We start from the raw sequence: 16,577 nt of genomic DNA on the forward strand, positions 1-16,577 counted from the left end.
TTGAATGGACGGGGCTCAGCGAGGGAGGCTGCTCCGAAAGGCTCCGCACGCTGTAGGGTTCTAGCCATAGACCTTCTGGAAGAGGCGTGAGTACCGGGACAGTGAAGAGATCTCTGTTTGCTGGGGCTGGAGGGCACAGGGGAGGGAGGAACAGGTGGAGCACAGAGAATTTTCAGGGCAGTGAGACTGTTCTGTGATGTTACAGTCATGGATACATGTCATTACACATTCGTGCAAACCCAAAGAACGTGCACTGCCAAGGGTGACCTCTAATGTAAACCACGGGCTTGGGATGATAATGGCGTGTCAATGTATGATCATCCGTTGTAACAAATAGACCATCTGGTGGGGGATATTGATGATGGGGGAGGTGGTACACATGTAGGAAGAGATATATGGGAAGCCTCTGCTTTCTACTCAATTTTGCTGTGTGTGTGTATAATGTATATATGTGTATAATTTGTTTTATATATGAATACATTTAATATGATGTATTCATATACATGAATATGATATATATTGATATTTATTATGTATTATATATGCATATGATAGGAGGAAAATGTAAATACAGCCATTCAGGTCTTCTTGCTGTTCACATTATTATATTCAAGGTGTAAGTCCTGCTATGGGTGAGCTCATCTTCAAAGTAGGATGTTTAGTAGACTCAGTCAGAAAATAACTAGGAAGGTTCTGTTAAAATACAACATATCCTGTGAGTTATGCTTGAAAAAAGCATCTAGTTTAAAAAGCTGTCTCATGAATGGTTCAGAATCCATTCATTCACTACAATGATTGGAAATTTCCAATGTAGCCAGCACTGTTTTTGTACAATGATCTTGAAATGGCCTGGGGAAAATAAGAACCCTTGCCTTTCTGGACATTTCACTTAGGTGGAGGGTTAGATAAGGTACAAAATGGCAAAATATCTGCTGAGCTCCATAAGAGCTGCTTTGGTGGAGTTACAAAAGAGTAAAGAAGATAGTACAGGGGCACGCAGATGTAGTTGGAAATAAGGTGGTTACAAGTTCCCTGAGGAAACTGTGCGTACGTGGACACATGAAGGAGGACAGGGACCGTGCAATGTGGACGTGGCGGTGGGCGAAGAACATTTTAGGCAGGATATACCGCCAGTGCCCAGCGGGTAGGGCAGGAGTCTGCAGAATGGCTGGGAAGCCACTGCACGTGGCTGGGAAGGGCTGGTCCGGTATTGGCAGGACATGCAATCAGAAAGGAACATAAGAGCTCTGTAGACCTAACTTCCTGTAGTGTGCAGCTCTGACTGTTGTCAAGGTTTGTCCTTTACATCGTGTGAGGTAGGAAGCCATGGGCAAGTTTTGAGCAGAACTGAGTGATACGATTTGATTACAGTGTTTTTAGGTAAACATTTCTGAAGAGCATCTGCTTTTGGAATGACAGTAACGTGCAGAAGGGCAACACTGTACAGAAAATCACTCAACAAGCTACATAAATTCAAATAAAATAAAAATGGACAAGCAAAGACATAACTCCCCCATGTTTACGCCTCACAAAGCTTTATCTTCTGTTCCTTCACTTTCGACCTGCGTCTTTGGATACAAATACTGTCTCTTGTAAGCCGCATGTCGTAGGTCTTGATTTTGAACCAGTCACACAGCCTCTGCCCTTGAATTGAAATGTTTAGCTTATTCATACTTAATGTGACTATCCATCTGGCTGGAAGCATGCCTCAATTTTGTAGTTACCCTGTACGTATTGTGTCCTATGCATTTTGTCCTTCTGTTCTGTATGTGTCAGGCAGACAGTTATGGGACGCGACGTTTATTTCCTCTCTTGCTTCTTTTAGCTACAGTGTGTTATTATTAGTTTGAGTGGTTGCTCTGAGGATTTCAATGATTTTTAAACAAATTTATTGATATATCATTACCATATAAATGTATATATTTAATGTGTGTGTTAGTGTTTTAATACACATGAATGTTGTGAAATGATCACCACTATCAAACTAATTACTGTCCGTCCCCGCTATGTCATTATCATCATGTGCGTGCATGTGTGTTTGTGTGTGTGGTGAGAAGATTTAGTTTACCCTCAAAGCAAATTTCAAGCATACAATACAGTATTTTTATTATCTTCCAAAATTTACTCATCCTGCATAACCGAAAATAGGTACCCTTTGACCTACATTCCCTTCCCCCAGCTTCGGGCAACCACCATCCTCCTCTGCGTTTGTGAATTTCACCATTTCAGATTCTACATATTCATAGGTTCAGGCAGTATTTCTCTTTCTGTGTCTGGCTTATTTCACTCAGTGTGATGTCCTCCAGCTCTATCCGTGTGGTCATATATGACGGAATTTCCTACTTCCTGTAAGGCAGAACCACTGTGCATGTATCAGACACACGTGCCCATTTCTCATCTTTTCCTTACCCATTCATTCATCGAGGGACGTTTAGGCCATTTCCCTATCTTGGCTGGTGTGAATAATGCGTTGAGCAAGGGAATGTAGCTTCTCTTTGAGATTCTGGTTTCAATTCCTTTAGACAGATCCCCAAGAGTGGGATCTGGATCCCGCTGGATCGTATGGTAGTCGCTCTATTTTCAGTTTTTTGAGAAACATCATATTGCTTTCCATAATAGCTGTGCTAAGTGACATTCCCAACAGCAGTGTACAAGGCTTTGTTCTCTCTGCGTCCTTGCCAACACTTGTTCCCTTTTGTCTTTTTGATGATAGCCACTGCAACAGATGTGAGGTGAAATCTCTTTGTGGTTTTGACGTTTTCCTGGTGACTAGTGACGCTGAATGCCTGTTCTTACACTTGTTAGCCTTTACATTTCTTCTTTTGAAAAGTGTCTATTTGGGTCCTTTACCCCTTTTTAAAATCAAGTTATTTGCATTTTTTGGTGTTGAGTTGTATGAGTTTTTTATATATTTTGGATATTAACCCCTTATCAAAGATGTGGTTTGCAAATATTTTCTCCCATTCCATGGGTTACTTTTCTTTTTGTTGATTGTTTCCATGGCTGTGCAGAAGGTATTTACACTTACATTCTTATGTTTATTTTTAAACGCACACCAGGGGTATCCAAATGTCTGTAGAGCTCAGTCAAGTATTAAGCCAAGGTTGTATTTAAACACCACAAGTTTGTATAGCTAGTCTGTGTTTTGGTCGGGAACACATTCAAGGTCTCATCTCCCTTTGCTTTCCCTATCCCGGGCTGTACTGGGTCTCTTGAGGATGTGTACACACATTCTAATCTCTCAGCCAGAGATGTTTGCCGAGTGTATTTCTGCTCTTCTCTTCTCCCATAGACAGGATCTCCCCACTGTGTTTCTGGCTGGTCTTTCACTGGTTCCAACACAGAGACCATAACCTCCTGGAAGGTTTCATGTTTATTTCTGCTTGAGTTCATGACTTCTCACTTGGCAAGCCATGGGTTTGCCTTCCCATCCCAAATGTAATTTATCAGATTATGTAACAAATCTTATGGTTGGCAGATTTACACCTGTCATTGATGGAACTGGGCGTTGAAAGTAATTGGGTCCAGACAAGAGGTCTTCACCTTCCCCATTTTTATCCCAAACTCACATTTAGCTTTCTAAAAATAAATGCTTCTCAATTTGTGTCTTCTTTTGGTAGATTTCCAGAGTCAGGGAGCTGTTGCTTTTGATCTACACCCATCCGTCTATGCTTAAGCATTTTATGATAACTGTACCACAGAAGATGCTAAACACAAAAAGTAGATTGTAGTGTCCATGTTGAGAGGATGAAACAAAAGCACTGATTTATGTTAGATTTTATTTAATAAATCATGGGGCACCTGGGTGGCTCAGTTAGTTGAATGTCCGATTTTTGATTTTGGCTCAGGTCATGATGTCAAGGTCATCACATCACCCCCATATTGAGCTCCAGCTAGGTGTGAAGCCTGATTAAGGTTCTCCCTCTTCCTTTGCCCCTCCTCCCTGCTCCTGCTCTCTCTCTATATATAAAAAACTTAAAAATAGTAAATAAAAATTAAAAAATAATAAATCAGAGCAGCATATGTTATCCCTAGTGACACCACCTATAATCACAAAACCACTTATAGCTACAAGTTAATTGTAACATAATAAAGATGCTTGATTAGTAAGAAAGGGAGATAAAGAATACAAATTAGTTGAGGTAGAAAAAGAATTAAAATGGTTTGTAAACCCTACTGTACCCAGTGCTGGACATATAATATGTATTACTAATGTTGATTAAAATAGACACACTTCAAATATACTGAGAATAAATAAGTATATTGAGAATAAAAATTGGAAAATGAAAGGATATAAAAGGAAATCAAATGCAAACACTACAAGAAGTATTCCCACCATCCTATTGCCAGACAGAGTACATTATAGACAGGAGAATTACTTGAAAAAAATGGGGTGACATTTCAAAGTGATTAAGTTGCTAACTCACCTGGAAGATATAAGAACCAAGTCTTTATGTACATAATAATATAACTCCAAAATATATCAAACACAGTTTTACAGAAAAAGAAGAACCACAGTGAGTATTAGAAATATGTGAAAAGAATAATAATGAAGATCTATGAAATCTTTGTGGAGACACCAAGAATTATACCCAGAAGAAAATTTATACCTCTAGAACGAAGATGACAGCAAAAGAGAAGTTGAAAGTGACTAAGTACCCATTTTAAGCATTTTCAAAAAGAATAGCAAATTGAACTCAGAATAAGTAAAAAAGAAAGAATAAAGAAAAGAGCAGAATAAAATCAGAAAATAGCATTCAGAAAAACAAACAAGCAAACAAAAACTGGTGAGGTAAAAATACCAGTGAGTATTTGAAAACCTTAGTACCAATTGATACACCCTGGCAAGGCTGATAAAAAGACAAAGCACAAATGAATACATATAATTAAAAGTGGATTACAAGATGGAAACTGAAATTTTTGCAGGCATTAAAAAATAGTAAGGCATACCATGCCAAATAATTTAAAATTTTAAGATACAGTGGCCAAATTTATGGGAAAAGTACAATTACTGACGCAAGAATAGACAGAAAAATCTGGACAACTCTATATTCAGGACGCTGAAAATAAAACTAAAGACTTCCCTAGGAAGAAACCTCTAGAATCACATGATTTCCCCAGGAATTTCTCCAAATATTTACAGAAGGGATGATGGTAGTCTTTCTCATCATCTCTTATAGAAATTAAATGGAAAGAAAGGGGACATTTCCAACACCTTTTATAGAACAACACAACTCTGAAAGCCACAATATGACAAAGGGCGTGGCAATAGATAAGCTGGAAAGTTACAAGCTCGTTGCCCTTAGGAAAACAGAGCAAAAGAAAAAAAAATTAGCAAATTTAACTGAGTGATCAAAAAAAAACAATACCAAATCAAAATCAGGTGTTTATTTCTGGAAACATTCCCTTTGCTTTTTTTTAATACTTGCTAATTGATTGACACAACTTTCCTCATTAAGTACATAAAGGCGCACACAGATCAAGCTCACTTCAGTGGCTGCATAAAAAGCAAACATACAGTAGAACCCAAAGCTATCAATTATATACGCAACCTATACGAATGGAAGATACAACTTTGACATAACTGCCAGTATAAGGCCAGATAAAAATTAATTTTATTTCTATACACTAATAGCAGATAATTAGAAAATGAAATATTAAAATGATAGAATTCACAAGGTATCATAAAGCATCAAATAAATATGAATATATCTGACAAAGGTGTGTAAACGCTATTCTCAGAAAACTACAAGACAAGTGAATTGAAGAAAACCTAAAGAAATGGAGGGATATACACCGTTTCTTGGATCGGAGGACTTGTATGTGCAGACTCAGTGGCCCACATACTCGTTCCAACACTCAAGGCAATTCCAGCAAAAGTCCCGGGAGCTAGTTTGTGTGTGTGTGTGTGTATGTGTGTGTGTGTTTGTATGTATTTATGTGTTTGTTGACGTGGATCTACTCATTCTGAAATTCATATTAGATTTCAAAGGATCAAGAATAACTTAGATCATTTTGAACACCAAGAACCAAGCTGAAGGATTTTTTGGTACCCAATATCAAGACTTAGTACATGGGTAGAATCTTGAAGACTGCAGGATTGGCACAGAGGTCGATGGATGGATACGACAGAACGAAAAGCTTGGATACAGACTCGGGAAATGTTGTGTCATTTGATTGATGACGATGGTGCCCCTCTGGTGAAGTACAGAAGGATTTTTCCACAGTGAATGATACTAGGCCAATTGGAGATTCATTTTTAAAAATCCTGATACATGAGATTATATGTAAAAATCTATTCCAATTACTCCAATAAGTTTTACGAAATGTGATTTGACACCACTTACATGAGATGGAAAAAGGACTAACCGTAAGGGGAAATACCAATAAGTTATACTGAACTGATACTTTTTAACATAGAAAGACTATTAAAGCAAGTGAAAAATCAATCCAGAGAGTGGGGCGTGATATTCGTAATACTCGTATCTGACAAAAGACATAGAAACAGAATAAAGAACTTCTACAAACCCTTATAAACACAGATCACCTAACAGAAGGGTAGACAAAAGAACATTTCCATGTGGCCAATAAATTTTTTAAAATGCCGACTTTTGTAATCAGTAGAATAAGACAAATTAAAACCTGCCGAAGTGGCTTAAGTTTTAAATACGGAAAATACCCAGTGTTTATGAGCCTGAGAAGCAGGTACTAGTGAGAGATTAAACCGGCGCAACCACTCTGGGAAACGTATGAGATTTCCACCCCAGCTGAAATGGTATGCACTTACTGGGCCAGTATCTCCCTTCTAGAAAGTATGAGAAAATAACATATTTATTCGATCAGTGAAAGAAAGTCATACGTGTGCTCGTAACACAACAGAATAGCCCCAACTGGAAATAAATAGGAGGTTCATATGGACAGGTGCATTTTGGAGTGTTGATGCATTTTGGAGTGTTGACACAAGGAGACATGGTCATCAATGAGGAAGAGGGACTTTCAAGTACAATAGAACAACATGGATAGAAGCGTTTTGATCCCAGAAAGCCACTCATGAGAGATCATCTACTTAGGATTCCATTCTTTTCCTGTTTCAAACCTGGAAACACTTAATAGAAACAAGTTAGTCTTGTCATTACTTTGGCAGAAGACATGCTGGACCCAGGGCCTGTCTCGGGGAAGCTCGTGACTTCACTGGGGTTATGGTAACACAAAGGTGTTCACCTCGCAGATCCCACCAAACTAATGTGTTACGTTCAATATCAAGTTTACTTTTAGAAAGTTTCTCTGCCTCCTGAGTTGGCAGTGGGAGGATGGGAGTAGACCAGAGTTTTCTAGGCTTCCAGGTAAGTGAGACAGTCTAGATGAGGGCTCTGTGATGGTGGAGAGGAGAATCCTTTGGTCCAAACACACTTGCTCATGGAACATGGGAAATTGGGGCCAAGAATGGGTCTGGTTTACGACGAGCGTCCTGAGGGATGGCCTTGGGTGCCCAACGCTGTAGGAAGAGCCGGTTTTGAGCATAAGGACGGCCAGCTGGGTTTAAAATCTGTTGTTTGGGATCCATACATTCGGTATTGAAGTGCAGACGTTGATAATAACAGTTGCGGATGCCACCACAGCGCTGGGGTGTGTCAGATGGTGCTGGCTGGTCCAGAAACAATAACATGCATGTAAACATGGCCATGGACTGTAGGACACAGCTGCTCATGACCTCAGTGGAAGTGTTTTTCCTGTTCTGGTGGTTGCCAGGAAAGCCAGGTAGGCTGAGTTTCATGGAGAAGGGGAGGAGAGGGAGTGCAGATGGTCAAGCACAGATGGCTTTATTAAGGAACACTATGTAGAAGGGAGTAGGCAAATTTGGGGATATAGTAGGAGACAACTTTCTCTTTTTTAAGATAAGAGGAAACACAGTAAGTCACTGCTTCTGGACTTTCTCAGCAGAGAGAAATGCGAAAAAACTGGTCTGCAAAGCCATTCACAGGCATGCCTCTGTGACTCTGATTCATCCGCCTGGGACAGGCGTGTGTCTGTCCACACATGCATGTCCCCTGAGGATGCATGGAGGAAAGATTCCTGTTCAGTCTCACAGAGGTCATCCCGGGACCCCCTGCTTGTCTCAGCTGTCCCTTCACTCTCGGCAGTCACAAACCTGGTCCTCGTTAGCTACACCGTCTGTAAGCGTTCGTTGAGTTTGAATGCACACCGTCAAGCTCGACAGTGGTCGACCCATACCCCGGTGAGACCCAGGCATTAACGAAATCACAGCACTGAGGCCCCGTGGCCTTTGTCCCAGCTCTGTGGTGTCCCATCAAGACGCTGCCTTCCCGATGTTCTCCAACTAGGCCAGCGTGGTGACGTTTTCCATTCGGAAGAGTTAGGTTGCTTTGTTCGTGTTTATGTGGCATGTTTTGGTTCCCCTCACGTGCTGGTTGTTTTTAATTGGTTTATTTTGGGTATGGGAAGGGTTTGTGGAACATTCCTATGGTTTTAAGAGTCAGCTGTACAGGGACTTGCACTCAAAGAAGTACGGCTCCCTCCTCATCCTTGCCAATCCACGCCCCTTCTTTCTACCCCCTTCCCACCCACTCCCTACACGTAACCTGATGTTATACTTTCTGATTTATTCTCCGTGTGTTTCTTTCTTTTAAGCCTTTAATTCCAATTAGCTAGTACAGTGTTAAGTTAGATTTAGGCGTACCAAATCGTGATTCAACAATTCCGTATCTCCCTGTATTTCTTTTGCATGAGTGAAAATATGCTTAGGTATTTATTATATTTATTACATCTCCCTTTTCCCATAAAAGCTGGCATGCTATAATCACTCTTTTGTGCTTTGCTTCTTTTGCTTAACAGGATACTCTAGCAAAAATCACTTTGAGGTCATCTGTAAAGCTCTTTTCTTAAGAGCAGTTGAATAACATTGCACTGTGTAGACGTGCCATTGCTTATTAGCTTTGCAAACACTCTCCATATACGGGGATTCAGATTGTTTCCAGAAAGTTGGAATCACAAGCAATGCTGCTATGAAAAATCTTGTGTTTGAGTTTTTGTAGTGTTGGTGGTATCTTCTAGGTAGATTCTTAGAAGTAGGACTTCTGAGTCAAAAATTAAGCACACGTGTAGGTTTTAATTTGGTTGTTTGGGTTTCCTTAGGTATCAGAAAGTTTCCCTCTGGATGGAGTGAAACAATTGGACTTCTCATTAATAACTTAGGAGAGTTTCTGCTTCCTGACAGGATCAGGAGCTAACTGTATTGTCATATAATTTTAAAAAAATTGTCTGATAGGTCAGAAATACTATCTCAGTGTTATTCTAATTGGTATTTCTCTAAAAATGAGTGAATATGGACCTCTGCTCATGTGTGAAGAACATTTTTGTCTTTGCGAATTGTCTGTTCATTATATTTTCACATTTTTCTCTTGGGTTTTTATTTCTTTGTTCTACAGTATTTAAAAGTTCTCTATGTTAGGGGTATTAGCTCTTTGCCAGCAGTATATGCTGAAAATATTTCCTCCCAGAATATCATGTATTTTGATTTTGCTTATGGTGTTGATCTCATGTTTTTTTCTCTTTTAAAAGTAGGCTCCACATCCAGCATAGAGCACAGTGCAGTGCAGGGCTTGAACTCATGACCCTGAGATCAAGACCTGAGCTGAGATCAGGAGTCAGATGCTTAACCAACAGAGGCACCCAGGCACCCTTGTCATGTATTTTTAAATTAATATTTTGGCATGTAGCTAAATTTATCAGTATTGTCTTTTCTTTCTTTTTTTTTTAAGATTTTATTTATTTATTTATTTATTTATTTATTTGACACAGAGAGAGAGAGAGAGAATGAGAGAGAACACAAGCAGGGGGGAACAGAGAGGGAGCGAGAAGCAGACTCCCTGCCGATCAGGGAGCCCAATGTGGGACTCAATCCCAGGACCCTGGGATCATGACCTGAGCCAAAGGCAGATACTTAACCATCTGAGCCACCCAGGCGCCTCAGTATTGTCTTTTCTTGACTCCATGTTTTGGGGTATTGTTAGAAAGCCAGTCCCTACATTCATGCTAAAAAGAAATGTATACATGTTATTTTCCAGCATTTCTGTGGCTTCAGTTTTTATGTTTAGTTCCCTAAACTAACATTCTTAGGAATGATGTGAGACATAGATCTAATTTTACACTTTTACAACAACTGTCCGTTTGTCCCAACACCATGTATAAAAGAGTCTGTCTGTCCCCCTGTGATCTGAGATGCCACTTTGGTAATATTCTAAGGATCCATGCGTATTTGGGTCTGACTGCAGACTCTGTCTTCCATTCACTCGAGTGCATGTGCATCCACGCACCGACACCGTGTTTAGAAACAGAAATGCTATGCCTGAATATGGGGCAGGACCCGTTCTTCTCCATGGTTGTTCTCTTGCGGAGTTTACCTGGCTTCTCCTTCATGTTTGTTATTCCATGTGAACTTTGTATCAGATCAACTCTGTAAGATTGCTTGTAGAGAGAGAGAGGCACCCACGTGGCCCAGTCGGTTAAGCCTCCGACTCTTGATTTCAGCTCAGGCCATGATTTCAGTTGTGAGATCCAGTCCCATGATGGGATCTGCACTGGGTATGGTGAGTGTTGGAGATTCCCTCCCTCCCCATCCCTCCTCGCTACTTCCTTCTCTGAAAACAACAACAAAACAAAACAAAAACCCCCAAATGTCTTTTAGATATTTGAATTGCACGGAACTTAATTTGGGGAGACTAGACAGTTTTAGGTTGAATTGCCCTCCCTCAGAAAAGGAGATGCTTTCCGTTTGTTCAATTCTACTCTTGCCTTCTAGGAACTGTTTTCACATTTTCATGGTTTAGGTTTTGCACAGTTGTTAATACCTCTTTTCTAATTTTTTGTCTTCTTTGTTGCAGCTTCAAATGTATTTTCTACTATCATGTTTTAAAACTATTATTCATTTGTATGAAGGTTATAAATTTTTGTATGTTACTCTGGTAGCCTGCTACTTCACAGAACTATTGTGATGTTTTGTTGGTTTTATCATGGACACTCTGGGGTTTTATAGGTTGACTGGCCTATCGTTTGCAATTGGGACAGCATTACTTTTCCTTTACATATTCTTATGTCTCCAGTTTTCTTCTTTTGTCCAGTTGTACTAGTTGATACGCTGAGTAGGATGCCAAATCCTGGTGGAGATAGTGACCATCCTTATCTTTTCCTCATCTTAGTTGTAATGCTGGTCATGATTTTTTCTCCAAAAAATAAAATAAGACACCAGTTTTTTGAGTAAGTTGTAAATATATCTAAACACACACAAATATTATATACACATACACTTATATGTATTTACATCTATATACAAACATATATACCGATATACACATTATCATGTTAAAGGATCCATCAGTTCCCATTTTCTTAGTATTTTTATCATAAATAAGTATTGGGTTTTGGCAAAAGATCTCTGCGCATTTATGGAGGTGACCATTTATTTTCTTCCCCTTTAATTGTTGATACTGCATGTGATGCTCCAGGGTCTGTAGTATTGAACTAAGCTTGAATTTTTTTTTTTCAAAGTGGGGATGGATTCTGCTTACTAATATTTGGCTCAGAATGTTTGCATTGATATTCATCAATGCATTGATCCGTAGCTTTATTTCTTTGTTCTGTCTTTATTTGGGTTAGGTATCAGTGTTATAATTGCCCCATTAAAAAAAAGATTCAAAAGTATCCTTCCTTTTTTGATACTGTTGAATTATGTGGAGGCTTAGTGCCTTTTTTTCCCTCCTGTAGGAGTGTTCCTTCACAATTTTCTCTTTCTTCTATGGGAACTGGTCTGTTTAAACTCTGTAATGCTCTGATTTCTTAAGAAACTACGTATTGCATCTAGCAGTATATCAAATTAATTTACGTAGAAATCATTACGATCACATCATGGCTTATTAAAATTTCTTTATTTTTAGTTATTTGTACTTCTCATTTCTTAGTTCATACATTTGTACTTTCTCCTTCTTTCCCACTAATTAAATTAGCTAGTGGTTTGCCTCTTTTGCTGTTTCTTAAAAAACAATATTTAAATTTATTAATTAGACCCATTTTTCTGTCATCTTCTTTATTAATTTGTATGTTTATTTTTATAATATTCCTTATGCTTTTTTGGTTTGGTTGTCATTCTTTTTTTCCTATTATTTTGACTTGGGCATTAAATTCTACTTTTAATCTTTCAGTTTTATTAATAAAGTATTTAGGGCAATACATTTTCCTCTGACTATTACTTTAGCTGCATCCCCCAAATCCTGATAAATAATGCATCAGGGATGTACTTTTAAAAAATTCTTTAATTTTAGCTTGTTCTTCCTCTTTGATCCAGAAGTGGGTTGATAAGAAGTTTTAAATTTCCAGGTAGAAGGACCTTCTGTCATTTTGTTAGCACCTTGGAATTTATTGCATTGTGACCAGGGAACATTGTTTGAAAAGTTTCTGCTTAATGAAAAAGACGTTATACTTTCTTTTTCTGTTATATCATCACCTTTTATGATCGTGCTGTGAACATGTGTTTGCTCTGTGATCCAAATACAGAATCTAGTAGCTGTTTCTAAGACCTACCCTCCTAATATTGTTGTTGAAACCTTTCATCTCTTCACTGGCTTTATGTCCACTACCCTGTCTTGGACTGAGAGCAGCATCTTAAAGTCTCCAGTTTGGGTGTTTCTATGTCTCCTTGCATTGTCTGTAGTGTTTGCTTCGAAAGAATGGTTATTGAGTTCCTTGGAGCATAAATAGTCACACATGTTCTGTCTTCATTGTGTGGATTTTAGCTTTTAGCATTAAAAAGTACCATTTTCTCTTACCCTGATTGCTTTTAACCTTTCATACTACTTTGATTTGGGGATCTCTAATTTTTTTTTTTTTTTTTTTTTTTTTGCAGTTTGTGATCTGATCTGCCCATTTGTACACATCTTACATAAAATGTATATGGAGTATTTTCATCGTTAGGGTGCATTTGCTCATTATGGTGATTCCTCTACCTGCCTTCCAGACGCCTTCATTACTGTCCCTGCTCATTCTACTTGTCTTCCTCATACTCTTGTTGCCTTGGCCCCCTTTGCTCCCCACAGTGTTCAGTGGTGGGCAGAGCTGCTGAAGGGCATGTAGGATGGTGACATTATGCTTATTGTCGTTTCTCTTCGTGATCACAGTCATATTTTAGTTGTTTCGGCATTCTCTTCAAGTATGTGAAAGGGGTGTGTGTGTGTGTGTGTGTGTGTGTGTGTGTGTGTGTTGGTACCGATGTCATATTCAAGTCTGGTGATGGATGGAAAGCATCCACAGAACTTGGCACACATTGTTCTCAGAGTTACTAGAGCACAAGATACAAACAAAACCAGTAGAAGGAAAAGTCACTTGCAGCCAAGCCCAGAAGACCAGGCACCAGCTTCCACGAGTCCTCCCCCTTAGAGTCACACAAGAGTTGGTTAATTTCTCTAGCAACACATGCAGAGTGGTCCCTGCCAGGGACTCACATGGCCTCTTTTGGAGACTGGTCCCAGAGGCATCCTTCGCCAGCATGTACCAAAAGCCACAGGCTCTGAGACAGAAAGCAGGTGCTCAGCATAAGCCACATTGTAAAAAAAGTTTTAAGCCACAGGGAACTGTGTTTGTCATTTAAGGAAATTTCTACATCAGTTGAAGGAATTCTAATTCCCAGTCAAGTGTCCAGATGCTCAGCTGGAAAAGCAGTTTCAGGATAGACTGATTCAAAGTCTGAAAGGTGGGTAGTCTCAGGCCTGTGCCTGTGGCTTTGTGTGAAGTTTTCACATATGTGGTTACTTCACACTGAGGAGAGGAGTCTTGAGTAATTGTTCATTGTTCATTGTATGCCCAATGTAGTCTGCCTCATTCCATATCTTACCAAACAAAAATAATCACTTTACAACGTTGGCAATATTTTACAACTACTTTTCTATAGTTGTAGGAAACTGGCGTTTCCTGAGAAGCACTGGGAAGGGGTAACACGTCAGTGAAATACTGATAGAAATTCTGCAGAAAGTGGAAGGAAAGGTTAGAGGAACAACACTTAGCTTTGGGAAATTTGGAAATAACCCATGTTATTTGCAGTTGGCATGTATAGTATTTTTGTGAATAGTAGTATGTGTTCTAGAACATGCATTACATATTTCTAAATCAGTGAACCTCATATCAAACATGAGGACATACTTATTTTCATGCTTTCTTGAAACTTTTGCAGGAAGCTCTGTGATACTAAGAGAAGGTGCTTCTGTGTGGCTTGGGTTGTGGATCCCAAAGCTGTTGGTTGCTAGGTCAGTTGTATGGAAGTGTGAAGGGACATGAGCTGAGGACAGTGAGGGATGTGGCTGATGGTTCACTGTCTTCCCTTAAAACTATTCGGATTCAACAAAACAACACAGGTAGACTAAGTCAAGGAAAGCAGCATGCTCGCCAAACAGGATGAGAACGAAACAGGAACAGAACACCTTTGAAAGTTTGGTTTCTCCTTTTGACTGCCAGTTTGCAGTCCCTGGTATAAAGATGTCCTTCAAGTCTTTCAGGTCTTGACCAGGGGAAACTTTCATTCTTTTGATCATTTGTGGGTAGTGTTGGTGGAACACATGCAGGAAGCATTGTTCTGTGTTTGTAATTGTATGTAGCCAAATGGATACAATTTTAAATGGGTTCACGATACACATGATATTATAACTGCTCATTAAATTAATGACGGGCCAAAGGTTTATTTTCTTGTCAGTGGTTTTTTTGGTTTTGGGTCTGTATTAGGAAAAAAATCCATTTTATACCATATTCACATTAAATATCTTTTTTTGGTTAACAAAAATAGATCTACAGGCTAATTCCAAATTCATTTTGAAAGATTATTTGGATGTAATAGATCCTTCACTAACGTCATGGGGAAACCTAATCCCTCCACCCCGTGAGACCTGCGATCCTGCTCAGTCCCCATTTGCCGAGTGTTGACCTCTGACCCCAGTGACCTGAGCCATCCAGAAAGCACTGAATTATGGTAGGCAAAGGTGTGGGAATGAGAGTCAGGCACATGTGTGTTGGAAGCCCACTTTCGTTTACAAACTGTTGTTGTTGACCGGTGGATGTCTTTTAGTTGCTGTGGTCACCGTGGGGCTGGGCCGGCCTCCTGGCTCCTGGAGGGTCCCCGATGCGGGGAGCGGTCAGCGCAGTCCCGGGAGCCGCCGCGAGGTGGCGCTGCGCAATGCTGCTCTGAGGTGCGGGCGCTGGGGGGGATTCCGGGGTCCCCAGGACCAGCTCGGGACCCCCTCAGGCCTCAGAGCGGCTTCCCTCTGCCCGGGAACCCGCCGCAGAGGCTGGGGCCGTGCGAGGGGCAGAGCGGTGGCCACCGCCAGGGCCCGGGTCCAGCCCGCCCGCACGGCCCGAGGTCGGCCCGAGGTCAGCCCGAGGTCGACCCAAGGTCAGACCAAGGTCAGCGCCCAGCCACTTCCGGCGCTGCGGAGGCACCGGCTGCCCGGGGCGCCCGAGGACGCCCAGCCCGGACCTGGCGTGGAGCCGCCTGCCCTCCAGGTGGGCCGTCGCAGCCTGTGCCCCCGGACCCCTGCGCCCCTGCCCTGGGCCACAGCTCGCGCCCTGCGACCTGCCCGCGCCCGTCAGCCCCGCGGCTCTCGAGGTCCCGGCGCCCTCTCCGCGGCGGAGTCTCACCTCGGGGACCCGGGTAGGTGCTGTCGGAGCTGTGGGTGCCGCGGAGGGCGGGGGGCTGGGCGTCGCGTCAGGTAGACGGGTGCCCTGTGTGTCCCGGGGTGCGGGTGCGCAGTGGGGCCTGCGTGTGCCGGGGTTGGGGGCGCCTTGGCCGGGCGGGGGCAGCTCTGGGAGGGAACACACCGGTGTAAGTCTCTGTTCTCCGTGTTCCCGGCGAAGCGCCGCAGCTTGTCATCGCCGGGTGTCTGGGAAGCGTCCTGGTGCCAGCGCAGAGCCCGGCCCGGGGAGTCGCTCGGCGCCCCCATCAGTGTGTTACTGTGGGTGTCACTGACTGTTTTCCGTCCACCGGCACCTACAGCCGGTGGGTTGGGGCAGGACATCTCTGCTGTCCTTGGAGGGGCCACCGAAGCCATCTCTCCGTCCCCTCCTAGCCCGTTTCGTGTCTCAGTGGTCATTCTAAACACTGACCGGATCATCCCTTCCCTCGCTGGGACCCCTTCCTCCTCCCTCTGGAGCTGCGCCAAGACCCCCAGCGTGGAACTCGAGGACACTTGGTCACCCGACCTCCCTTTCCCTCTCCTGTCCAGCCTCCACCGCCCTGGCTCACCTTTTAGGGCTCCTCTCACACTGGTCTGTGTCGCTGGTGTGAGGACCCTCTGTCTGCTGAGAAGTTTTTGTCACCCCTCCTTCCCCTGCCTGCCTGCTTGTTCCCTTTGGCACGGAGTCTGGGGCTCTTGCCCTAGACCCATCACACACTAACCTTCCATGGAACCTTCCGACTCTCATAGGTGTTTTCCCCATAGTACTTTTCATGCCCACTAGAAGTCACCTGGCTCCTTGTCTGTCACCATCCGCTCCGTCTCCAGTAGGTTTAAGCTCATGCAGGACAG

Source organism: Meles meles, chromosome 2 (genome assembly GCF_922984935.1).
Source record: "Meles meles chromosome 2, mMelMel3.1 paternal haplotype, whole genome shotgun sequence".
Taxonomy (NCBI): domain Eukaryota; kingdom Metazoa; phylum Chordata; class Mammalia; order Carnivora; family Mustelidae; genus Meles; species Meles meles.